Genomic DNA, 26,991 nt, shown 5'->3' on the forward strand with positions numbered 1-26,991 from the left:
ATATGTGGATATTTCCTTTGTCACCGTGAGGTTCATTGCGCTATGAAATACCAAATTGCAGATTTCCGAAAACTGTGTTAACAAACTGATCACTGAAGAGAAACGTGTAATTCTGTGAGTTGCATTCACACATGGCGATGCGGTTTCTCGGAAAGCTTCTTTTAGGTATTATTTGAGGATAATTCCTTTTTCACCCAGGCGCTCAATGAGCTCCCAAATATACCTTTGCAGAACCCACGAGAACAGTGTTAGCAAACTGTTCCAAGAAGGGACGGGTGGAACTCTGTGTGATGATGTCACACATCAGAAAGCAATCTCTCAGAAAGTTTCTCTGTAGTTAATATGTGAGGACATTTCCTTTTTCACCATGGGCCCCTATGGGCTACCAAATATCACTTTCCAGATTCCACGAAAAGAGTGTTAGCAAACTGCTTCTTGAGGCATAGGTTGTAACTCTGTGAGATGAATTCACAGATCAGAAAGAAGTTTCTCAGAAAGCTTCTTTCACGTTTTGACCGGATGAAATTTCGTTTAACAGTGTGGGCCTCAATGCGATCCAAAAAGCCCTTCTCAGGTTCCTCAAAGACAGTGTCAATGGACTGCTCCACGAAACATAAGTGTAACTCTGTGAGATGAATTCACACATCACCAGGAAATTACTAAGAATGCTTCCTTCTAGTTTTCATCTGTGGATATTTCCTTTGTCACCGTAAGGTTCATTGCGCTATGAAATGCCAAATTGCAGATTTCCGGAAACTGTGTTAACAAACTGATCACTGCAGAGAAACTTCTAACTCTGTGAGTTGCATTCACACATGGTAATGCAGTTTCTCAGAAAGCTTCTCTTAATTATTATGTGAGGATAATTCCTTTTTCACCCAAGCCCTCAATGGGCTCCCAAATATACCTTTGCAGAATCCACGACAACAGTGTTAGCAAACTGTTCCAAGAAGGGAAGGGTGGAACTCTGTGTGATGCAGTCTCACATCAGAAAGCAATCTCTCAGAAGGTTTCTCTGTAGTTATTATGTGAGGACATTTCCTTTTTCACCATGGGCCCCTATGGGCTACCAAATATCACTTTCCAGATTCCACGAAAAGAGTGTTAGCAAACTGCTTCCTGAAGTCTAAGTTGTAAGTCTGTGAGATGAATTCACAGATCAGAAAGAAGTTTCTCAGAAAGATTCTTTCACGTTTTGAACGCATGAAATTTCCTTTATCAGCGTATCCCGCAATGCGATCCAAGGAAGTCCCTCTCAGCTTCCTGAAAGGCAGTGTTAATGGACTGCTCCAAGAAACATAAGTGTAACTCTGTGAGATGAATTCACACATCACCAAGACGTTTCTAAGAAAGCTTCTTTCTAGTTTTCATGTGTGGATATTTCCTTTGTCACCATAATGTTCATTGCGCTATGAAATACCAAATTGCAGATTTCCAGAAAACTGTTTTAACAAACTGATCACTGAAGAGAGACGTGTAACTCTGTGAGTTGCATTCACACATGGCCATGCAGTTTCTCAGAAAGCTTTTCTTAATTATTATGTGAGGATAATTCCTTTTCACCCTAGCCCTCAAAGTGCTCCCAAAAATACCTTTGCAGAATCCACGACAACAGTGCTACCAACTGTTCCAAGAAGGGAAGGGTGGAACTCTCTGTGATGAAGTCACACATCAGAAAGCAATCTCTCTGAAAGTTTCTCTGTAGTTATTATGTGAGGACATTTCCTTTTTCACCATGGGCCCCTATGGGCTATAAAATGTCACTTTCCAGATTCCACGAAAAGAGTGTTAGCAAACTGCTTCTTGAGGCATAGGTTGTCACTCTGTGAGATGAATTCACAGATCAGAAAGAAGTTTCTCAGAAAGCTTCTTTCTCGTTTTGAACGGATGAAATTTCCTTTATCAGCGTAGGCCGCAATGCGATCCAAGGAAGCCCTTCTCAGCTTCCTCAAAGATAGTGTGAATGGACTGCTCCACGAAACATAAGTGTAACTCTGTGAGATGAATTCACACATCACCAAGAAGTTTCTGGGAAAGCTTCTTTGTAGTTTTCATCTGTGGACATTTCCTTTGTCACCGTAAGGTTCATCGCGCTATGAAATACGAAATTGCAGATTTCCAGAAAACTGTGTTAACAAACTGATCACTGAAGAGAAACGTGTAACTCTGTGAGTTGCATTCACACATGGCAATGCAGTTTCTCGGAAAGCTTCTCTTTAGTTATTATGTGAGGGTAATTCCTTTTTCACCCTATCCCTCAATGAGCTCCCAAATATACCATTGCAGAATCCACGAGAACAGTGTTAGCAAACTGTTCCAAGAAGGGAAGGGTGGAACTCTGCGTGATGAAGTCACACATCAGAAAGCAATCTCTCAGAAAGTTTCTCTGTAATTATTGTGTGAGGACATTTCCTTTTTCACCATGGGCCCCTATGGGCTACCAAATATCACTTTCCAGATTCCAAGAAAAGAGTGTTAGCAAACTGCTTCTTGAGGCATAAGTTGTAACTCTGTGTGATGAATTCACAGATCAGAAAGAAGTTTCTCAGAAAGCTTCTTTCACCTTTTGAACTGATGAAATTGCCTTTATCAGTTTAGGCTTCAATGCGATCCAAAGAAGCACTTCTGAGCTTCCTCAAAGACAGTGTTAATGGACTGCTCCGCGAAACATAAGTGTAATTATGTGAGAAGAATTCACGCATCACCAAGAAGTTTCCAAGAATGCTTCTTTTTTAGTTTTCATCTGAGGATATTTCCTTTGTCACCGTAAGCTTCATTACGCTATGAAGTATCTAATTACAAATTTCCAGATAACTGTGTTAACAAACTGATCACTGAAGAGAAACGTGTAACTCTGTGAGTTGCATTCATACATAGAAATGCAGATTCTCAGAAGGCTTCTTTCCAGTTTTAATCTGAGGATATTTCCTTTTTCACCATAGCCCTCAAAGAGCTCCCAAATATCACTTTGCAGAATCCAAGACAACAGTTTTAGCAAACTGTTCCACGAAAGGAAGGGTGGAACGCTGTGTGATGAAGTCACATATCAGAAAGTAATTTCTCAGAAAGTTTCTCTTTAGTTCTTATGTTAGGATACTTCTTTTTTCGCCATGGGAACCTATGGGCTCCAAAATGTAATTTGGCAGAGTCCACGACAACAGTGTTAGCAAACTCTTCCAAGAAGGGAAGGGTGGAACTCTGTGTGATGAATTCACATCTCAGAAAGCAATCTCTCAGAAAGTTTCTGTCTAGTTATTATGTGAGGATATTTCCTTTTTCACCATGGGCCCCTATGGGCTCCCAAAAATCACTTTGCAGTTCCCACGAAAAGAGTGTTAGCAAACTGCTTCCTGAGGTCTATGTTGTATTTCCGTGAGATGAACTCAGTGAGCAGAAAGAAGTTTCTCAGAAATTTTCTTTCATGTTTTGAACTGATGAAATTTCCTTTATCAGCATAGGCCTCAATGCAATCCAAATAACCCGTTCTCAGGTTCCTCAAAGACAGTGTTAATGGACTGATCGACGAAAAGTAAGTGTAACTCTGTGAGATGAATTCACACATCACCAAGAAATTTCTAAGAAAGCTTCTTTCTTGTTTTCATCTGAGGATATTTCCTTTGTCACCGTAAGCTTCATTGAGCTATGAATATCTAATTGCAGATTTCCAGAAAACTGTGTTAACACACTGATCACTGAAGGGAAACGTGTAACTCTGTGAGTTGCATTCACACATGGCAATGCAGATTCTCAGAAGGCTTCTTTCCAGTTTTAATCTGAGGATATTTCCTTTTTCACCATAGCGCTCAAAGAGCTCCCAAATATCACTTTGCAGTATCCACGACAACAGTTTTAGCAAACTGTTTAAGAAGGGAAGGATGGAACTCTGTCTGACGAAGTCACATATCAGAAAGCAATCTCTCAGAAAGTTTCTCACTAGTTCTTTTGTGACGATACTTCTTTTTTCACCATGGGAACCAATGGGATCCCAAATATCACTTTGCAGAATCCACGACAACAGTGTTATCAAACTGTTCCAAGAAGGGAAGGGTGGAACTCTGTGTGAAGAAGTCACACATCAGGAAGCAATCTCTCAGAGAGCTTCTCTCTAGTTATTATGTGAGGATATTTCCTTTCTCACCATGGGCCCCTATGGGCTCCCAAATATGACTTTGCAGTTTCCACGAAAAGGGTGTTAGGAAACTTCTTCCTGAGTTCTATGATTTAAGTCAGTGAGATGAACTCACTGATCAGAAAAAAGTTTCTCAGAAAGCTTCTTTCACGTTTTGAAGTGATGAAATTTCCTTTATCAGCGTAGGCCTCAATGCGATCCAAAGAAGCCCTTCTCAGCTTCCTCAAAGACAGTGTTAATGGACTGCTCCACGAAACATAAGTGTAACTCTATGAGATGAATTCACACATCACCAAGAAGTTTCTAAGAAAGCTTCTTTCTAGTTTTCATCTGAGGATATTTCCTTTGTCACCATAAGCTTCATTGCGCTATGAAGTATCTAATTTCACATTTCAAGAAAACGGTGTTAACAAACTGATCACTGAAGAGAAACGTGTAACTCTCTGATTTGCTTTCACAGATGGCAATTCAGTTTCTCAGAAGGCTTCCTTCCAGTTTGAATCTGAGGATATTTCCTTTTTCACCATAGCCCTCAAACAGCTCCGGAATATCACTTTGCAGAATCCACGACAACAGTGTTAGCAAACAGTTCCAAGAAGGTAAGGGTGGAACTCTGTGTGATGAAGTCACACATTAGAAAGCAATCTCTCAGAAAGCTTCTCTCTACTTCTTATGTGAGGATACTTCTGTTTTCACCATGGGTCCCTATGGGCTCCCAAACGTCACTCTGAAAAATCCACGATAACAGTGTTAGCAAACTGTTCCAAGAAGGGAAGGGTGGAACTCTGTGTGATGAAGTCACACATCAGAAAGAAATCTCTCAGAAAGCTTCTCTCTAGTTCTTATGTGCGTATACTTCTTTTTTCACCATGAGCCACTACGTTTTCCCAAATATCACTTTGCAGAATTCAGGACAACAGTTTTAGCAAACTGTTCCAAGAAGGGAACGGTGGACCTCTGTATGATGAACTCACACATCGGAAAGCAATCTCGCAGAAAGCTTCTCTCTAGTTATTACCTGAGGATATTTCCTTTTTCACCATGAGCCCCTATGGGCTCCCAAATATGACTTTGCATTTTCCACGAAAAGAGTGTTAGCAAACTGCTTCCTGAGATCTATGTTGTAAGTCTGTGAGATGAACTCACTGATCAGAAAGAAGTTTCTCAGAAAGCTTCTTTCACGTTTTGAACTCATGAAATTACCTTTATCAGCGTAGGCCTCAATGCGATCCAAAGAAGTCCTTCTGAATTTCCTCAAAGACAGTGTTGATGGACTGCTCCCCGAAATATAAGTGTAACTCTTTGAGATGAATTCACACATTACCAGGAAGTTTCTAAGAAAGCTTCTTTCTTGTTTTCATCTGAGGATATTTCCTTTGTCACTGTAAGCTTCATAGCGCTATGAAGTATCTAATTGCAGATTTCCAGAAAACTGTGTTAACAAACTCATCACTGACGAGAAACGTGTAACTCTGTGAGTTGCATTCACACATGGCAATGCAGATTCTCAGAAGGATTCCTTCCAGTTTTAATCTGAGGATATTTCCTTTTTCACCATAGCCCTCAAAGAGCTCCCAAATATCACTTTGCAGAATCCACGACAACAGTGTTAGCAAACTGTTCCAAGAAGTTAAGGGTGGAATTCTGTGTGATGAAGTCACACATCAGAAGGCAATCTCTCAGAAAGCTTCTCTCTAGTTATTATGTGAGGATATTTCATTTTTCACCATTGGCCCCTATGTGCTGCCAAATATGACTTTGCAGTTTCCAGGAAAAGAGTGTTAGCAAACTGCTTCCTGAGGTCTATGTTGTAAGCATGTGAGATGAACTCACTGATTCGAAAGAAGTTTCTCAGAAAGCTTCTCTCACGTTTTGAACTGACGAAATTTCCTTTATCAGCGTAGGCTTCAATGCGATCCAAAGATGCCCTTCTCAGCTTCCTCAAAGACAGTTTGTATGGACTGCTCCAGGAAACATATGTGTAAGTCTGTGAGATGACTTCACACATCACCAAGAAGTTTCTAAGAAAGCTTCTTTCTAGATATCATCTGAGGAAATTTCCTTTCTCACCGTAAGATTCATTGTGCTTTGAAGTATCTAATTGCAGATTTGCAGAAAACTGTGTTAACAACCTGATCACTGAAGAGAAACGTGAAACTCTGTGAGTTGCATTGACACATGCCAAAGCAGTTTCTCAGAATTCTTCTTTCCAGTTTTAATCTGAGGATATTTCCTTTTTCACCTTAGCCCTCAATGAGTTCCCCAATGTCATTTTGCAGTATCCACGACAACAGTGTTAGCAAACTGTAACAAGAAGGGAAGGCTGGAACTCGGTGTGATGAAGTCGCACATGAGACAGCAATCTCTCAGAAAGCTTCTCTCTAGTTATTCTGTTACGATATTTCCTTTTTCACCATGGGTCCCTATGGGCTCCCAAATATCATTTTGCAGTTTCCACGAGAAGAGTGTTAGCAAACTGCTTCCTGAGGTCTACTTTTAAGTCTGTCAGATGAACTCACTGATCAGAAAGAAGTTTCTCAGAAAGGTTCTTTCACGTTGTGAACTGATGAAATTTCCTTTATCAGCGTAGGCCTCAATGCGTTCCAATGAAGCCGTTCTCAGGTTCCTCAAGGACAGTGTTAATGCACTGCTCACCGAAACATAAGTGTAACTCTGTGAGATGAATTCACACATCACCACGAAGTTTCTAAGATAACTTCTTTCTAGTTTTCATCTGAGGACATTTCCCTTGTCACCCGAAGCTTCCTTGCACTATGAAGTATCTAATTGCAGATTTCCAGAAAACTGTGTTAACAAACTGATCACTGAAGAGAAACGTGTATCTCTGTGAGTTGCATTCACACATGGCAATGCAGTTTCTCAGAAGGCTTCTTTCCACTTTTAATCTGAGGATATTTCCTTTTTCACCGTAGCGCTTAATGAGCTCCCAAATATCACTTTGCAGAATCCACGACAACAGTGTTAGCAAACTGTTCCAAGAAGGAAGGGTGGAACTCTGTGTGATGAAGTCACATAGTAGAAAGCAATCTCTCAGAAAGCTTGTCTCTAGTTCTTATCTGAGGATACTTCCTTTTTCACCCTGAGCCGCTATGGGCTCCCAAATATCACTTTGCAGAATCCACGACAACAGTGTTAGCAAACTGTTCCAAGAAGGGAAGGGTGGAACTCTGTGTGATGAAGTCACATATAAGAAAGCAATCTCTCAGAAATGTCCTCTCTAGTTCTTATTGGGATACTTCTTTTTTCACCATGGGCCACTATGGGCTCCCAAATGTCACTTTGCAAAGCCGCGACAACAGTGTTAGCAAAGTGTTCCAAGAAGGGAAGGATGGAACTCTGTGTGGTGAAGTCACACATCAGAAAGCAATCTCTCAGAAAGCTTCTCTCTAGTTAGCATATGAGGATATTTCCGTTTTCACCATGGGCCCCTAAGGGCTCCCAAATATGACTTTGCAGTATCTAGGAAAAGAGTGTTAGCCAACTGCTTCCTGAGGTCTATGTTGTAAGTCTGTGAGGCGAACTCACTGATCAGAAAGAAGTTTCTCAGAAAGCTTGTTTCACATATTGAACTGATGAAATTTCCTTTATCAGCGTAGGCCTCAATGTGATCCAAAGAAGCCCTTCTCAGCTTCCTCAATGACAGTGCTAGTGGACTGCTCCACGAAACGTAAGTGTCATTCTGTGAGATGAACTCACACATCACCAAGAAGTTTCTAAGAATGCTTCTTTCTAGTTTTCATCTGAGGATATTTCCTGTGTCACCGTAAGCTTCATTGTGCAATGAAATAACCAATTGCAGATTTCCAGAATACTGTGTTAACAAACTGATCACTCAAGAGAAACGTGTAACTCTGTGAGTTACATTCACACATGGCAATGCTGTTTCTCAGAAGGCTTTTTTCCAGTTTTGATCTGAGGATATTTCCTTTTCCACCATAGCCCTCAAAGAGGTCCGAAATATGACTTTGTAGAATCCACGATAACCGTGTTAGCAAACTGTTACAAGAAGGGAAGGGTGGAAATCTGTGTGATGAAATCGCACATCGGAAAGCAATCTCTCAGAAAGCTTCTGTCTAGTTATTACCTGAGGACATTTCCATTTTCACCATGGGCCCCTATGGTCTCCCAAATATGACTTTGAGGTATCCACATAAAGAGTTTTAGCAGACTGCTTCCTGAGGTCTATGTTGTAAGTCTGTGAGATGAACTCACTGATCAGAAAGAAGTTTCTCAGAAAGCTTCTTTCACGTTTTGAACGGATGAAATTACCTTTATCAGCGTAGGCCTCAATGCTATCTAAGGAAGCCCTTCTCAGCTTCCTCAAAGACTGTGTTAATGGACTGCTCCACGAAACATAAGTGTAACTCTGTGAGATGAATTCACACATCACCAAGAAGTTTCTGAGAAAGCTTCTTTCTAGTTATCATCTGTGGGTATTTCCTTTCTCACCGTAAGGTTCATTGCGCTATGAAACACCAAATTGCAGATTTCCAGAAAACTGTGTTAACAAACTGATCACTGAAGAGAAGCGTGTAACTCTGTGAGTTGCATTCTCACATGGCAATGCAGTTTCTCAGAAAGCGTCTCTTTAGTTGTTATGTGAGGATAATTCCTTTTGAACCCTAGCCCTCAATGAGCTCCCAAATATATCTTCGCAGAATCCACGAGAACAGTGTTAGCAAACTGTTCTAAGAAGGGAAGGGTGGAACTCTGTGTGATGAAGTCACATATTAGAAAGCAATCTCTCAGAAAGCTTCTCTATAGTTATTATGAGGACATTTCCTTTTTCACCATGGGCCCCTATGGGCTACCAAATATCACTTTCCAGATTCCACGAAAAGAGTGTTAGCAAACTGCTTCTTGTGGCATAGGTTGTAACTCTGTGAGATGAATTCACAGATCAGAAAGAAGTTTCTCAGAAAGCTTCTTTCACGTTTTGAACGGATGAAATTTCCTTTATCAGCGTAGGCCTCAATGCGATCCAAGGAAGCCCTTCTCAGCTTCCTCAAAGACAGTGTTAATGGATTGCTACAGCAAACATAAGTGTAACTCTGAGAGATGAATTCACACATCACCAAGAAGTTTCTATGAAAGCTTCTTTCTAGTTTTCATCTGTGGATATTTCCCTTGTCATGGTAAGGTTCATTGCGCTATGAAATACCAAATTGCAGATTTCCAGAAAACTGTGTTAACAAACTGATCACTGAAGAGAAACGAGTAACTCTGTGATTTGCATTCACACATGGCAATGCAGTTTCTCAGAAAGCTTCTCCTTAGTTATTATGTGAGGATAATTCCTTTTTCACCCTAGCCCTCTATGAGCACCCAAATATACCTTCGCAGAATCCACGAGAACAGTGTTAGCAAACTGTTCCAAGAAGGGAAGGGTGTAACTCTGTGTGATGAAGTCACACATCAGAAAGCAATCTCTCAGAAAGTTTCCGTGTAGTTATTATGTGAGGACATTTCCTTTTTCACCATGGGCCCCTTTGGGCTACGAAATATCACTTTGCAGATTCCACGAAAAGAGTGTTAGCAAACCGCTTCTTGAGGCATAGGTTGTAACTCTGTGAGATGAATTCACAGATCAGAAAGAAGTTTCTCAGAAAGCTTCTTTCACGTTTTGAACGGATGAAATTACCTTTATCAGCGTAGGCCTCCATGCAATCCAAGGAAACCCTTCTCAGTTTCCTCAAAGACTGTGTTAATGGACTGCTCCACGAAACATTAGTGTAACTCTGTGAGATGAATTCACACATCACCAAGAAGTTTCTATGAAAGCTTCTTTCTAGTTTTCATCTGTGGATATTTCCCTTGTCATGGTAAGGTTCATTGCGCAATGAAATACCAAATTGCAGATTTCCAGAAAACTGTGTTAACAAACTGATCACTGAAGAGAAACGTGTAACTCTTTGAGTTGCATTCACACATGGCACTGCAGTTTCTCAGAAAGCTTCTCTTTAGTTGTTATGTGAGGATAATTCCTTTTTGACCCCAGCCCTCAATGAGCTCCCAAATATACCTTTGCAGAATCCACGAGAAGAGTGATAGCAAACTGTTCCAAAAAGGGAAGGGTGGAACTCTGTGTGATGAAGTCTCACGTCAGAAAGCCATCTCTCAGAAAGTTTCTCTGTAGTTATTATGTGAGGACATTTCCTTTTTCACCATGGGCCCCTATGGGCTAGCAAATATCACTTTCCAGATTCCACGAAAAGAGTGTTAGCAAACTGCTTCTTGAGGCATAGCTTGGAATTCTGTAAGATGAATTCACAGATCAGAAAGAAGTTTCTCAGAGAGCTTCTGTCATGTTTTGAACCGATGAAATTTCCTTTATCAGCTTAGGCCTCAATGCGATCCAAGGAAGCTCGTCTCAGCTTCCTCAAAGACAGTGTTAATGGACTGCTCCACGAAACTTAAGTGTACCTCTGTGAGATGAATTCAAACATCAACAAGAAGTTTCTGAGAAAGATTCTTTCTTGTTTTCATCTGTGGATATTCCTTTGTCACCGTAAGCTTCATTGCGATATGAAATACCAAATTGCAGATTTCCAGAAAACTGTGTTAACAAACTGATCACTGAAGAGAAACGTGTAACTCTGTGAGTTGCATTCACACATGGCAATGCAGTTTCTCAGAAAGCTTCTCTTTAGTTGTTATGTGAGGATAATTCCTTTTTCACCCCCGACCTCAATGAGCTCCCAAATATACCTTTGCAGAATCCACGAGAACAGTGATAGCAAACTGTTCCAAAAAGGGAAGGGTGGAACTCTGTGTGATGAAGTCACACGTCAGAAAGCAATCTCTCAGAAAGTTTCTTTGTAGTTATTATGTGAGGACATTTCCTTTTTCACCATAGGACATGATGGGCTACCAAATATCACTTTCCGGATTCCATGAAAAGAGTGTTAGCAAACTGCTTCTTGAGGCATAGGTTGTAAGTCTGTGAGGTGAATTCACAGATCAGAAAGAAGTTTCTCAGAAAGCTTCTTTCACGTTTTGAACGGATGAAATTTCCTTTATCAGCGTAGACCTCAATGCGATCCAAGGAAGCCCTTCTCAGCTTCCTCAAAGACAGTGTTAATGGATTGCTACAGCAAACATAAGTGTAACTCTGAGAGATGAATTCACACATCACCAAGAAGTTTCTATGAAAGCTTCTTTCTAGTTTTCATCTGTGGATATTTCCCTTGTCATGGTAAGGTTCATTGCGCTATGAAATACCAAATTGCAGATTTCCAGAAAACTGTGTTAACAAACTGATCACTGAAGAGAAACGTGTAACTCTGTGAGTTGCATTCACACATGGAAATGCAGTTTCTCAGAAAGCTTCTCTTTAGTTATTATGTGAGGATAATTCCTTTTCCACCCTAGTCCTCAATGAGCTCCCAAATATACCTTTGCAGAATCCAAGAGAACAGTGTTAGCAAACTGTTCCAGGAAGGGAAGGGTGGAACTCTGTGTGATGAAGTCACACATCAGAAAGCAATCTCTCAGAAAGTTTCTCTGTAGTGATTATGTGAGGACATTTCCTTTTTCACCATGGGCCCCTATGGGCTACCATATATCACTTTCAGGATTCCACGAAAAGAGTGTTAGCAAACTGCTTCTAGAGGCATAGGTTGTAACACTGTGAGATGAATTCACAGATCAGAAAGAAGTTTCCCAGAAAGCTTCTTTCACGTTTTGAATGGATGAAATGTCCTTTATCAGCGTAGGCCTCAATGCGATCCAAGGAAGCCCTTCTCAGCTTCCTCAAAGACAGTGTTAATGGACTGCTCCACGAAACGTAAGTGTAACTCTTTGAGATGAATTCACACATCACCAAGAAGTTTCCAAGAAAGCTTCTTTCTAGTTTTCATCTCTGGATATTTCCTTTGTCACCGTCAGGTTCACTGCGCTATGAAATACCAAATTGCAGATTTCCAGAAAACTGTGTTAACAAACTGATCACTGAAGAGAAACGTGTAACTCTGTGAGTTGCCTTCACACATGGCAATGCAGTTTCTCAGAAAGCTTCTCTTTAGTTGTTATGTGAGGATAATTCCTTTTTCACCCTAGCCCTCAATGAGCTCCCAAAAATACCTTTGCAGAATCCACGAGAACAGTGTTAGCAAACTGTTCCAAGAAGGGAAGGGTGGAACTCTGTGTGATGAAGTCACACATCAGAAAGCAATCTCTCAGAAAGTTTCTCTGTAGTTATGATGTGAGGACATTTCCTTTTTCACCATGGGCCCCTAGGGGCTACCAAATATCACTTTCCAGATTCCACGAAAAGTGTGTTAGCAAACTGCTTCTTGAAGCATAGGTTGGAACTCTGTTAGATGAATTCACAGATCAGAAAGAAGTTTCTCAGAAAGCTTCTTTCACGTTTTGAACGGATGAAATTTCCTTTATCAGCGTTGGCCTCAATGCGATCCAAGGAAGCCCTTCTCAGCTTCCTCAAAGACAGTGTTAATGGACTGCTCCACGAAACTTAAGTGTAACTTTGTGAGATGAATTCACACATCACCAAGAAGTTTAGAGAAAGCTTCTTTCTAGTTTTCATCTGTGGATATTCCTTTGTCTCCGTAAGCTTCATTGCGCTATGAAATACCAAATTGCAGATTTCCAGAAAACTGTGTTAACAAACTGATCACTGAAGAGAAACGTGTAACTCTGTGAGTTGCCTTCACACATGGCAATGCCGTTTCTCAGAAAGCTTCTCTTTAGTTATTATGTGAGGATAATTCCTTTTTGACCCCAGCCCTCAATGAGCTCCCAAATATACCTTTGCAGAATCCACGAGAACAGTGATAGCAAACTGTTCCAAAAAGGGAAGGGTGGAACTCTGTGTGATGTAGTCACACGTCAGAAAGCAATATCTCAGAAAGTTTCTCTGTAGTTACTATGTGAGGACATTTCCTTTTTCACCATAGTACCCGATGGGCTACCAAATATCACCTTCCTGATTCCACGAAAAGAGTGTTAGCAAACTGCTTCTTGAGGCATAGGTTGTAACTCTGTGAGATGAATTCACAGATCAGAAAGAAGTTTCTCAGAAAGCTTCTTTCACGTTTTGAATTGATGAAATTTCCTTTATCAGCTTAGGCCTCAATGCGATACAAGGAAGCCCTTCTCAGCTTTCTCAAAGACAGTGTTAATGGACTGCTCCACGAAACATAAGTGTAACTCTGTGAGATGAATTCACACATCACCAAGAAGTTTCTAAGAAAGCTTCTTTCTAGTTTTCATCTCTGGATATTTCCTTTGTCACCGTCAGGTTCACTGCGCTATGAAATACCAAATTGCAGATTTCCAGAAAACTGTGTTAACAAACTGATCACTGAAGAGAAAGGTGTAACTCTGTGAGTTGCATTCACACATGGCAATGCAGTTTCTCAGAAAGCTTCTCTTCAGTTTTTATGCGAGGATTATTCCTTTTTCACTCTAGCCCTCAATGACCTCTCAAATATACATTTGCCGTATCCACGAGAACAGTGTTGGTAAACTGTTCCAAGAAGGGAAGGGTGGAACTCTGTGTGATGAAGTCACACATCAGAAAGCAATCTCTCAGAAAGCTTCTTTGTAGTTATTATGTGAGGACATTTCCTATTTCACCTCGGGCCCGTATGGGCTACCAAATATCACTTTGCAGATTCCACGAAAAGATTGTTAGCAAACTGCTTCTTGAGGCATAGGTTGTAACTCTGTGAGATGAATTCAGAGATCAGAAAGAAGTTTCTCAGAAAGCTTCTTTCACGTTTTGAACGGATGAAACTTCCTTTATCAGCGTAGGCATCAATGCTTTCCAAGGAAACCCTTATCAGCTTCCTTAAAGACAGTGTTAATGGACTGCTCCACGAAACATAAGTGTAACTCAGTGAGATGAATTTACACATCACCAAGAAGTTTCTAAGAAAGCTTCTTTGTAGTTTTCATCTGTGGATATTTCCTTTGTCACCGTAAGGTTCATTGCGCTATGAAATACCAAATTGCAGATTTCCAGAAAACTGTGTTAACAAACTGATCACTGAAGAGAAACGTATAACTCTGTGAGTTGCATTCACACATGGCAATGCAGTTTCTCAGAAAGCTTCTCTTTAGTTGTTATGTGAGGATAATTCCTTTTTCACCCTAGCCCTCAATGAGCTCCCAAATATACCTTTGCAGAATTCACGAGAACAGTGTTAGCAAACTGTTCCAAGAAGGGAGGGGTGGAACTCTGTGTGATGAAGTCACACATCAGAAAGCAATCTTTCAGAAGGTTTCTCTGTAGTTATAATGTGAGGACATTTCCTTTTTCACCAGGTTCCCCTATGGGCTACCAAATATCACTTTCCAGATTCCACGAAAAGAGTGTTAGCAAACTGCTTCTTGAGGCATAGCTTGTAACCCTGTGAGATGAATTCACAGATCATAAAGAAGTTTCTCAGAAAGCTTCTTTCACGTTTTGAACGGATGAAATTTCCTTTATCAGCGTAGGCCTCAATGCCATCCAAGGAATACCTTCTCAGCTGCCTCAAAGACAGTGTTAATGGACCGCTCCATGAAACATAAGTGTAACTCTGTGAGGTGAATTCACAGATCAGAAAGAAGTTTCTCAGAAAGCTTCTTTCTAGTTTTCATCTGTGGATATTTGCATTGTGACCGTAAGGTTCATTGCGCTATGAAATACCAAATTGCAGATTTCCAGAAAACTGTCTTAACAAACTGATCACTAAAGAGAAATGTGTAACTCTGTGAATTGCATTCACACATGGCAATGCAGTTTCTCAGAAAGCTTCTATTTAGTTATTATGTGAGGATAATTCCTTTTTCAACCTAGCCCTCATTGAGCTCCCAATTATACCTTTGCAGAATCCACGAGAACAGGGTTAGCAAACTGTTCCAAGAAGGGAAGCGTGGAACTCTGTGTGATGAAGTCACACATCAGAAAGCAATCTCTCAGAAAGTTTCTCTGTTGTTATTATGTGAGGACATTTTCTTTTTCACCATGGGCCTCTAGGGGCTACCAAATATCACTTTCCAGATTCCACGAAAAGAGTGTTAGCAAACTGCTTCTTGAGGTATAGCTTGGAACTCTGTGAGATAAATTCACAGATCAGAAAGAAGTTTCTCAGAAAGCTTCTTTCACGTTTTGAACGGATGAAATTTCCTTTTTCAGTGTAGGCCTCAATGCTATCCAAGGAAGCACTTCTCAGCTTCCTCAAAGACAGTGTTAATGGACTGCTCCACGAAACATAAGTATAACTCTTTGAGATGAATTCACACATCACCAAGAAGTTTCTAAGAAATCTTTCTAGTTTTCTTCTGTGGATATTTCCTTTGTCACTTTAAGGTTCATTGCGCTATGAAATACCAAACTGCAGATTTCCAGAAAACTGTGTTAACAAACTGATCACTGAAGAGAAACGTGTAACTCTGTGAGTTGCATTCACACATGGAAATGCAGTTTCTCAGAAAGCTTCTCTTTAGTTATTATGTGAGGATAATTCCTTTTCCACCCTAGTCCTCAATGAGCTCCCAAATATACCTTTGCAGAATCCAAGAGAACAGTGTTAGCAAACTGTTCCAGGAAGGGAAGGGTGGAACTCTGTGTGATGAAGTCACACATCAGAAAGCAATCTCTCAGAAAGTTTCTCTGTAGTGATTATGTGAGGACATTTCCTTTTTCACCATGGGCCCCTATGTGCTACCATATATCACTTTCAGGATTCCACGAAAAGAGTGTTAGCAAACTGCTTCTAGAGGCATAGGTTGTAACACTGTGAGATGAATTCACAGATCAGAAAGAAGTTTCCCAGAAAGCTTCTTTCACGTTTTGAATGGATGAAATGTCCTTTATCAGCGTAGGCCTCAATGCGATCCAAGGAAGCCCTTCTCAGCTTCCTCAAAGACAGTGTTAATGGACTGCTCCACGAAACGTAAGTGTAACTCTGTGAGATGAATTCACACATCACCAAGAAGTTTCCTAAGAAAGCTTCTTTCTAGTTTTCATCTCTGGATATTTCCTTTGTCACCGTCAGGTTCACTTGCGCTATGAAATACCAAATTGCAGATTTCCAGAAAACTGTGTTAACAAACTGATCACTGAAGAGAAACGTGTAACTCTGTGAGTTGCCTTCACACATGGCAATGCAGTTTCTCAGAAAGCTTCTCTTTAGTTGTTATGTGAGGATAATTCCTTTTTCACCCTAGCCCTCAATGAGCTCCCAAAAATACCTTTGCAGAATCCACGAGAACAGTGTTAGCAAACTGTTCCAAGAAGGGAAGGGTGGAACTCTGTGTGATGAAGTCACACATCAGAAAGCAATCTCTCAGAAAGTTTCTCTGTAGTTATGATGTGAGGACATTTCCTTTTCACCATGGGCCCCTAGGGGCTACCAAATATCACTTTCCAGATTCCACGAAAAGTGTGTTAGCAAACTGCTTCTTGAAGCATAGGTTGGAACTCTGTTAGATGAATTCACAGATCAGAAAGAAGTTTCTCAGAAAGCTTCTTTCACGTTTTGAACGGATGAAATTTCCTTTATCAGCGTTGGCCTCAATGCGATCCAAGGAAGCCCTTCTCAGCTTCCTCAAAGACAGTGTTAATGGACTGCTCCACGAAACTTAAGTGTAACTTTGTGAGATGAATTCACACATCACCAAGAAGTTTAGAGAAAGCTTCTTTCTAGTTTTCATCTGTGGATATTCCTTTGTCTCCGTAAGCTTCATTGCGCTATGAAATACCAAATTGCAGATTTCCAGAAAACTGTGTTAACAAACTGATCACTGAAGAGAAACGTGTAACTCTGTGAGTTGCCTTCACACATGGCAATGCCGTTTCTCAGAAAGCTTCTCTTTAGTTATTATGTGAGGATAATTCCTTTTTGACCCCAGCCCTCAATGAGCTCCCAAATATACCTTTGCAGAATCCACGAGAACAGTGATAGCAAACTGTTCCAAAAGGGAAGGGTGGAACTCTGTGTGATGTAGTCACACGTCAGAAAGCAATATCTCAGAAAGTTTCTCTGTAGTTACTATGTGAGGACATTTCCTTTTCACCATAGTACCCGATGGGCTACCAAATATCACCTTCCTGATTCCACGAAAAGAGTGTTAGCAAACTGCTTCTTGAGGCATAGGTTGTAACTCTGTGAGATGAATTCACAGATCAGAAAGAAGTTTCTCAGAAAGCTTCTTTCACGTTTTGAATTGATGAAATTTCCTTTATCAGCTTAGGCCTCAATGCGATACAAGGAAGCCCTTCTCAGCTTTCTCAAAGACAGTGTTAATGGACTGCTCCACGAAACATAAGTGTAACTCTGTGAGATGAATTCACACATCACCAAGAAGTTTCTAAGAAAGCTTCTTTCTAGTTTTCATCTCTGGATATTTCCTTTGTCACCGTCAGGTTCACTGCGCTATGAAATACCAAATTGCAGATTTCCAGAAAACTGTGTTAACAAACTGATCACTGAAGAGAAAGGTGTAACTCTGTGAGTTGCATTCACACATGGCAATGCAGTTTCTCAGAAAGCTTCTCTTCAGTTTTTATGCGAGGATTATTCCTTTTTCACTCTAGCCCTCAATGACCTCTCAAATATACATTTGCCGTATCCACGAGAACAGTGTTGGTAAACTGTTCCAAGAAGGGAAGGGTGGAACTCTGTGTGATGAAGTCACACATCAGAAAGCAATCTCTCAGAAAGCTTCTTTGTAGTTATTATGTGAGGACATTTCCTATTCACCTCGGGCCCGTATGGGCTACCAAATATCACTTTGCAGATTCCACGAAAAGATTGTTAGCAAACTGCTTCTTGAGGCATAGGTTGTAACTCTGTGAGATGAATTCAGAGATCAGAAAGAAGTTTCTCAGAAAGCTTCTTTCACGTTTTGAACGGATGAAACTTCCTTTATCAGCGTAGGCATCAATGCTTTCCAAGGAAACCCTTATCAGCTTCCTTAAAGACAGTGTTAATGGACTGCTCCACGAAACATAAGTGTAACTCGGTGAGATGAATTTACACATCACCAAGAAGTTTCTAAGAAAGCTTCTTTGTAGTTTTCATCTGTGGATATTTCCTTTGTCACCGTAAGGTTCATTGCGCTATGAAATACCAAATTGCAGATTTCCAGAAAACTGTGTTAACAAACTGATCACTGAAGAGAAACGTATAACTCTGTGAGTTGCATTCACACATGGCAATGCAGTTTCTCAGAAAGCTTCTCTTTAGTTGTTATGTGAGGATAATTCCTTTTTCACCCTAGCCCTCAATGAGCTCCCAAATATACCTTTGCAGAATTCACGAGAACAGTGTTAGCAAACTGTTCCAAGAAGGGAGGGGTGGAACTCTGTGTGATGAAGTCACACATCAGAAAGCAATCTTTCAGAAGGTTTCTCTGTAGTTATAATGTGAGGACATTTCCTTTTTCACCAGGTTCCCCTATGGGCTACCAAATATCACTTTCCAGATTCCACGAAAAGAGTGTTAGCAAACTGCTTTTGAGGCATAGCTTGTAACCCTGTGAGATGAATTCACAGATCATAAAGAAGTTTCTCAGAAAGCTTCTTTCACGTTTTGAACGGATGAAATTTCCTTTATCAGCGTAGGCCTCAATGCCATCCAAGGAATACCTTCTCAGCTGCCTCAAAGACAGTGTTAATGGACCGCTCCATGAAACATAAGTGTAACTCTGTGAGGTGAATTCACAGATCAGAAAGAAGTTTCTCAGAAAGCTTCTTTCTAGTTTTCATCTGTGGATATTTGCATTGTGACCGTAAGGTTCATTGCGCTATGAAATACCAAATTGCAGATTTCCAGAAAACTGTCTTAACAAACTGATCACTAAAGAGAAATGTGTAACTCTGTGAATTGCATTCACACATGGCAATGCAGTTTCTCAGAAAGCTTCTATTTAGTTATTATGTGAGGATAATTCCTTTTTCAACCTAGCCCTCATTGAGCTCCCAATTATACCTTTGCAGAATCCACGAGAACAGGGTTAGCAAACTGTTCCAAGAAGGGAAGCGTGGAACTCTGTGTGATGAAGTCACACATCAGAAAGCAATCTCTCAGAAAGTTTCTCTGTTGTTATTATGTGAGGACATTTTCTTTTTCACCATGGGCCTCTAGGGGCTACCAAATATCACTTTCCAGATTCCACGAAAAGAGTGTTAGCAAACTGCTTCTTGAGGTATAGCTTGGAACTCTGTGAGATAAATTCACAGATCAGAAAGAAGTTTCTCAGAAAGCTTCTTTCACGTTTTGAACGGATGAAATTTCCTTTTTCAGTGTAGGCCTCAATGCTATCCAAGGAAGCACTTCTCAGCTTCCTCAAAGACAGTGTTAATGGACTGCTCCACGAAACATAAGTATAACTCTTTGAGATGAATTCACACATCACCAAGAAGTTTCTAAGAAAGCTTTCTAGTTTTCTTTTGGGGATATTTCCTTTGTCACTGTAAGGTTCATTGCGCTATGAAATACCAAATTGCAGATTTCCAGAAAACTGTGTTAACAAACTGATCACTGAAGAGAAACGTGTAACTCTGTGAGTTGCATTCACACATGGAAATGCAGTTTCTCAGAAAGCTTCTCTTCAGTTATTATGTGAGGATAATTCCTTTTTCACACTAGTCCTCAATGAGCTCCGAAATATACCTTTGCAGAATCCAAGAGAACAGTGTTAGCAAACTGTTCCAAGAAGGGAAGGGTGGAAATCTGTGTGATGAAAACACACATCAGAAAGCAATCTCTCAGAAAGTTTCTCTGTAGTTATTATGTGAGGACATTTCCTTTTTCACCATGGGCCCCTATGGGCTACCAAATATCACTTTCCAGATTCCACGAAGAGAATGTTAGCAAACTGCTTCTAAAGGCATAGGTTGTAACACTGTGAGATGAATTCACAGATCAGAAAGAAGTTGCTCAGAAAGCTTCTTTCACGTTTTGAACGTTTGAAATTTCCTTTATCAGCGTAGGCCTCAATGCGATCCAAGGAAGACCTTCTGAGCTTCCTCAAAGACAGTGTTAATGGACTGCTCCACGAAACATAAGTGTAACTCTGTGAGATGAATTCACACATCACCAAGAAGTTTCCAAGAAAGCATCTTTCTAGTTTTCATCTGTGGATATTTCCCTTGTCACCGTAAGGTTCATTGCGCTATGAAATACCAATTTGCAGATTTCCAGAAAACTGTGTTAACAAACTGATCACTGAAGAGGAACGTGTAACTCTGTGAGTTGCATTCACACATGGCAATGCAGTTTCTCAGAAAGCTTCTCTTTAGTTGTTATGGGAGGATAATACCTTATGCACCCTAGCCCTCAATGAGCTCCCAAATATACCTTTGCAGAATCCACGAGAAGAGTGTTAGATAACTGTTCCAAGAAAGGAATGGTGGAACTCTGTGTGATGAAGTCACACATCAGAAAGCAATCTCTCAGAAAGTTTCTCTTTAGTTATTATGTTAGGACATTTCCTTTTTCACCATGGGCCCCTATGGGCTACCAAATATCACTTTCCAGATTCCACGAAAAGAGTGTTAGCAAACTGCTTCTTGAGGCATAGGTTGGAACTCTGTTAGATGAATTCACAGATCAGAAAGAAGTTTCTCAGAAAGCTTCTTTCACGTTTTGAACGGATGAAATTTTCTTTATCAGCGTAGGCCTCAATGCGATCCAAGGAAGCCCTTCTCAGCTTCCTCAAAGACAGTGTTAATGGACTGCTCCACGAAACTTAAGTGTAACTCTGTGAGATGAATTCACATATCAACAAGAAGTTTCTGAGAAAGCTTCTTTCTTGTTTTCATCTGTGGATATTTCCTTTGTCACCGTAAGCTTCATTGCGCTATGAAATACCAAATTGCAGATTTCATGAAAACTGTGTTAACAAACTGATCACTGAAGAGGAACGTGTAACTCTGTGAGTTGCATTCACACATGGCAATGCAGTTTCTCAGAAAGCTTCTCTTTAGTTGTTATGTGAGGATAATTCCTTTTTCACCCCAGCCCTCAATGAGATCCCAAATATACCTTTGCAGAATCCACGACAAGAGTGTTAGCAAACTGTTCCAATAAGGGAAGGGTGGAACTCTGTGTGATGAAGTCACACGTCAGAAAGCAATCTCACAGAAAGTTTCTCTGTAGTTACTATGTGAGGACATTTCCTTTTTCACCATAGTACCCGATGGGCTACCAAATATCACTTTCCTGATTCCACGAAAAGAGTGTTAGCAAACTGCTTCTTGAGGCATAGGTTGTAACTCTGTGAGATGAATTCACAGAGCAGAAAGAAGTTTCTCAGAAAGCTTCTTTCACGTTTTCAACGGATGAAATTTCCTTTATCAACTTAGGCCTCAATGCGATACAAGGAAGGCCTTCTCAGCTTTCTCAAAGACAGTGTTAATGGACTGCTCCACGAAACATAAGTGTAACTCTGTGAGATGAATTCACACATCACCAAGAAGTTTCTAAGAAAGCTTCTTTCTAGTTTTCATCTCTGGATATTTCCTTTGTCACCTTCAGGTTCACTGCGCTATGAAATACCAAATTGCAGATTTCCAGAAAACTGTGTTAACAAACTGATCACTGAAGAGAAACGTGTAACTCTGTGAGTTGCATTCACACATGGCAATGCAGTTTCTCAGAAAGCTTCTCTTTAGTTGTTATGTGAGGATAATTCCTTTTTCACCCTAGCCCTCAATGAGCTCCCAAAAATACCTTTGCAGAATCCACGAGAACAGTGTTAGCAAACTGTTCCAAGAAGGGAATGGTGGAACTCTGGGTGATGAAGTCACACATCAGAAAGCAATCTCTCAGAAAGTTTCTCTGTAGTTATGATGTGAGCACATTTCCTTTTTCACCATGGGCCCCTAGGGGCTACCAAATATCACTTTCCAGATTCCTCGAAAAGAGTGTTAGAAAACTGCTTCTTGACGCATAGGTTGTAGCTCTTTGAGATGAATTCACAGATCAGAAAGAAGTTTCTCAGAAAGCTTCTTTCAAGTTTTCAACGGATGAAATTTCCTTTTTCAGCGTAGGCCTTAATGCGATCCAAGAAAGCCCTTCTCAGCTTCCTCAAAGACAGTGTTAATGGACTGCTCCACGAAACATAAGTGTAACTCTGTGAGATGAATTCACACTTCACCAAGAAGTTTCTAAGAAAGCTTTCTAGTTTTCTTCTGTGGATATTTCCTTTGTCACTGTAAGGTACATTACGCTATGAAATACCAAATTGCAGATTTCCAGAAAACTGTGTTAACAAAGTGATCACTGAAGAGAAACGTGTAACTCTGTGAGTTGCATTCACACATGGCAATGCAGTTTCTCAGAAAGCTTCTCTTTAGTTGTTATGTGAGGATAATTCCTTTTTCACCCTAGCCCTCAATGAGCTCCCAAATATACCTTTGCATAATCCATGAGAACAGTGTTAGCAAACTGTTCCAAGAAGGGAAGGGTGGAACTCTGTGTGATGAAGTCACACCTAAGAAAGCAATCTCTCAGAAAGTTTCTCCGTAGTTATTATGTGAGGACATTTCCTTTTTACCATGGGCCCCTATGGGCTACCAAATATCACTTTCCAGATTCCCCGAAAAGAGTGTTAGCAAAATGCTTCTTGAGGCATAGGTTGTAACTCTGAGAGATGAATTCACAGATCAGAAAGAAGTTTCTCAGAAAGCTTCTTTCACGTTTCGAAAGGATGAAATTTCCTTAATCATTGTAGGCCTCAATGCGATCCAAGGAAGCCCTTCTCAGCTTCCTCAAAGACAGTGTTAATGGACTGCTCCATGAAACATAAGTGTAACTCTGTGAGATGAATTCACACATCACCAAGAAGTTTCTAGGAAAGCTTCTTTCTAGTTTTCATTTGTGGATATTTCCTTTGTCACCGTCAGGTTCATTGCGCTATGAAATACCAAATTGCAGATTTCCCGAAAACTGTGTTAACAAACTGATCACTGAAGAGAAACGTGTAACTCTGTGAGTTGCATTCACACATGGCAATGCAGTTTCTCAGAGAGCTTCTCTTTAGTTATTATGTGAGGATAATTCTTTGTTCAAACTAGCCCTCAATGATCTCCCAAATATACCTTTGCAGAATCCAAGAGAACAGTGTTAGCAAACTGTTCCATGAAGGGAAGGGTGGAACTCTGTGTGATGAAGTCACACATCCGAAAGCAATCTCTCAGAAAGTTTCTCTGTAGTGATTATGCCAGGACATTTCCTTTTTCACCATGGGCCTCTATGGGCTACCAAATATAACTTTCCACATTCCACGAAAAGAGTGTTAGCAAACTGCTTCTTGAGGCATAGCTTTGAAGTCTGTGAGATGAATTCACAGATCAGAAAGAAGTTTCTCAGAAAGCTTCTTTCACGTTTTGAACGGATGAAATTTCCTTTATCAGCGTACGCCTCAATGCAATCCAAGGAAGCCCTTCTCAGCTTCCTCAAAGACAGTGTTAATGGACTGCTCCACGAAACTTAAGTGTAACTCTGTGAGATGAATTCACACATCACCAAGAAGTTTCTGAAAGCTTCTTTCTTGTTTCATCTGTGGATATTTCCTTTGTCACCGTAAGGTTCATTGCGCTATGAAATACCAAATTGCAGATTTCCAGAAAACTGTGTTAACAAACTGATCACTGAAGAGAACGTGTAACTCTGTGAGTTGCATTCACACATGGCAATGCAGTTTCTCAGAAAGCTTCTCTTTAGTTGTTATGTGAGGATAATTCCTTTTTCACCCAGCCCTCAATGAGCTCCCAAATATACCTTTGCAGAATCCACGACAGTGTTAGCAAACTGTTCCAAGAAGGGAAGGGTGAACTCTGTGTGATGAGTCACACATCAGAAAGCAATCTCTCAGAAAGTTTCTCTGTAGTTATGATGAGGACATTTCCTTTTTCACCATGGGCCCCTATGGCTACCAAATATCACTTTCCAGATTCCACGAAAAGAGTGTTAGCAAACTGCGTCTTGAGGCATAGGTGGTAACTCTGTGAGATGAATTCACAGATCAGAAAGAAGTTTCTCAGAAAGCTTCTTTCACGTTTTGAACTGATGAAATTTCCTTTATCAGCATAGGCCTCATTGCGATCCAAGGAAGCCCTTCTCAGCTTCCTCAAAGACAGAGCGAATGGACTGCTCCACGAAACATAAGTGTAACTCTGTGAGATGAATTCATACAACACCAAGAAGTTTCTTAGAAAGCTTCTTTCCAGTTTTCATCTGTGGATATTTCCTTTGTCACCGTAAGGTTCATTGCCTATGAAATACCAAATTGCAGATTTCCAGAAACTGTGTTAACAAACTGATCACTGAAGAGAAAAGTGTAACTCTGTGAGTTGCATTCACACATGGCAATGCAGTTTCTCAGAAAGCTTCTCTTTAGTTATGTGAGGATAATTCCTTTTTCACCCTAGCCCTCAATGAGCTCCCAAATATACCTTTGCAGAATCCACGAGAACAGTGTTAGCAAACTGTTCCAAGAAGGGAAGGGTGGAACTCTGTGTGATGAAGTCACACATCAGAAAGCAATCTCTCAGAAGTTTCTCTGTAGTTATTATGTGAGGACATTTCCTTTTTCACCATGGGCCCCTATGGGCTACCAAATATCACTTTCCAGATTCCAAAAGAGTGTTAGCAAACTGCTTCTTGAGGCATAGGTTGTAACTCTGTGAGATGAATTCACAGATCAGAAAGAAGTTTCTCAGAAAGCTTCTTTCACGTTTGAACGGATGAAATTTCCTTTATCAGCGTAGGCCTCAATGCGATCCAAGGAAGCCCTTCTCAGCTTCCTCAGACAGTGTTAATGGACTGCTCCACGAAACATAAGTGTAACTCTGTGAGATGAATTCACACATCACACAAGAAGTTTCTAAGAAAGCTTCTTTCCAGTTTTCATCTGTGGATATTTCCTTTGTCACCGTAAGGTTCATTGCGCTATGAAATACCAAATTGCAGATTTCCAGAAAACTGTGTTAACAAACTGATCACTGAAGAGAAACGTGTAACTCTGTGAGTTATTCACACATGGCAATGCAGTTTCTCAGAAAGCTTCTCTTTAGTTATTATGTGAGGATAATTCCTTTTTCACCCTAGCCCTCAATGAGCTCCCAAATATACCTTTGCAGAATCCACGAGACAGTGTTAGCAAACTGTTCCAAGAAGGGAAGGGTGGAACTCTGTGTGATGAAGTCACAATCAGAAAGCAATCTCTCAGAAAGTTTCTCTGTAGTTATTGTGAGGACATTTCCTTTTTCACCATGGGCCCCTATGGGCTACCAAATATCACTTTCCAGATTCCACGAAAAAGTGTTAGCAAACTGCTTCTTGAGGCATAGGTTGTAACTCTGTGAGATGAATTCACAGATCAGAAAGAAGTTCTCAGAAAGCTTCTTTCACGTTTTGAACGATGAAATTTCCTTATCAGCGTAGGCCTCAATGCGATCCAAGGAAGCCTTCTCAGCTTCCTCAAAGACAGTGTTAATGGACTGCTCCACGAAACATAAGTGTAACTCTGTGAGATGAATTCACACATCACCAAGAAGTTTCTAAGAAAGCTTCTTTCTAGTTTTCATCTGGATATTTCCTTTGTCACCCTAAAGTTCATTGCGCTATGAAATACCGAATTGCAGATTTCCAGAAAACTGTGTTAACAAACTGATCACTGAAGAGAAACGTGTAACTCTGTGAGTTGCATTCACACATGGCAATGCAGTTTCTCAGAAAGCTTCTCTTTAGTTATTATGTGAGGATAATTCCTTTTTCACCCTAGCCCTCAATGAGCTCCCAAATATACCTTTGCAGAATCCACGAGAACAGTGTTAACAAACTGTTCCAGAAGGGAAGGGTGGAACTCTGTGTGATGAAGTCACACATCAGAAAGCAATCTCTCAGAAAGTTTCTCTTTAGTTATTATGTGAGGACATTTCCTTTTCACCATGGGCCCCTATGGGCTACCAAATATCACTTTCCAGATTCCACGAAAGAGTGTTAGCAAACTGCTTCTTGAGGCATAGGTTGTAACTCTGTGAGATGAATTCACAGATCAGAAAGAAGTTTCTCAGAAAGCTTCTTTCACGTTTTGAACGGATGAAATTTCCTTTATCGTAGGCCTCAATGCGATCCAAGGAAGCCCTTCTCAGCTTCCTCAAAGACAGTGTTAATGGACTGCTCCACGAAACAAAGTGTAACTCTGTGAGATGAATTCACACATCACCAAGAAGTTTCAAGAAAGCTTCTTTCTAGTTTTCATCTGTGGATATTTCCTTTGTCACCGTAAGGTTCATTGCGCTATGAAATACCAAATTGCAGATTTCCAGAAAACTGTGTAACAAACTGATCACTGAAGAGAAACGTGTAACTCTGTGAGTTGCATTCACATGGCAATGCAGTTTCTCAGAAAGCTTCTCTTTAGTTATTATGTGAGGATAATTCCTTTTCACCCTAGCCCTCAATGAGCTCCCAAATATACCTTTGCAGAATCCACGAGAACAGTGTTAGCAAACTGTTCCAAGAAGGGAAGGGTGGAACTCTGTGTGATGAAGTCACACATCAGAAGCAATCTCTCAGAAAGTTTCTCTGTAGTTATTATGAGGACATTTCCTTTTTCACCATGGGCCCCTGGGCTACCAAATATCACTTTCAGATTCCACGAAAAGAGTGTTAGCAAACTGCTTCTTGAGGCATAGGTTGTACCTCTGTGAGATGAATTCACAGATCAGAAAGAAGTTTCTCAGAAAGATTCTTTCACGTTTTGAACGGATGAAATTTCCTTTATCATCGTAGGCCTCAATGCGATACCAAGAACTTCTCAGGTTCCTCAAAGAGTGTTAATGGACTGCTCCAAAAACATAAGTGTAGCTCTGTGAG

The sequence above is a fragment of the Rhinopithecus roxellana genome, chromosome 5, assembly GCF_007565055.1.
Source record: "Rhinopithecus roxellana isolate Shanxi Qingling chromosome 5, ASM756505v1, whole genome shotgun sequence".
Taxonomy (NCBI): Eukaryota; Metazoa; Chordata; class Mammalia; order Primates; family Cercopithecidae; genus Rhinopithecus; species Rhinopithecus roxellana.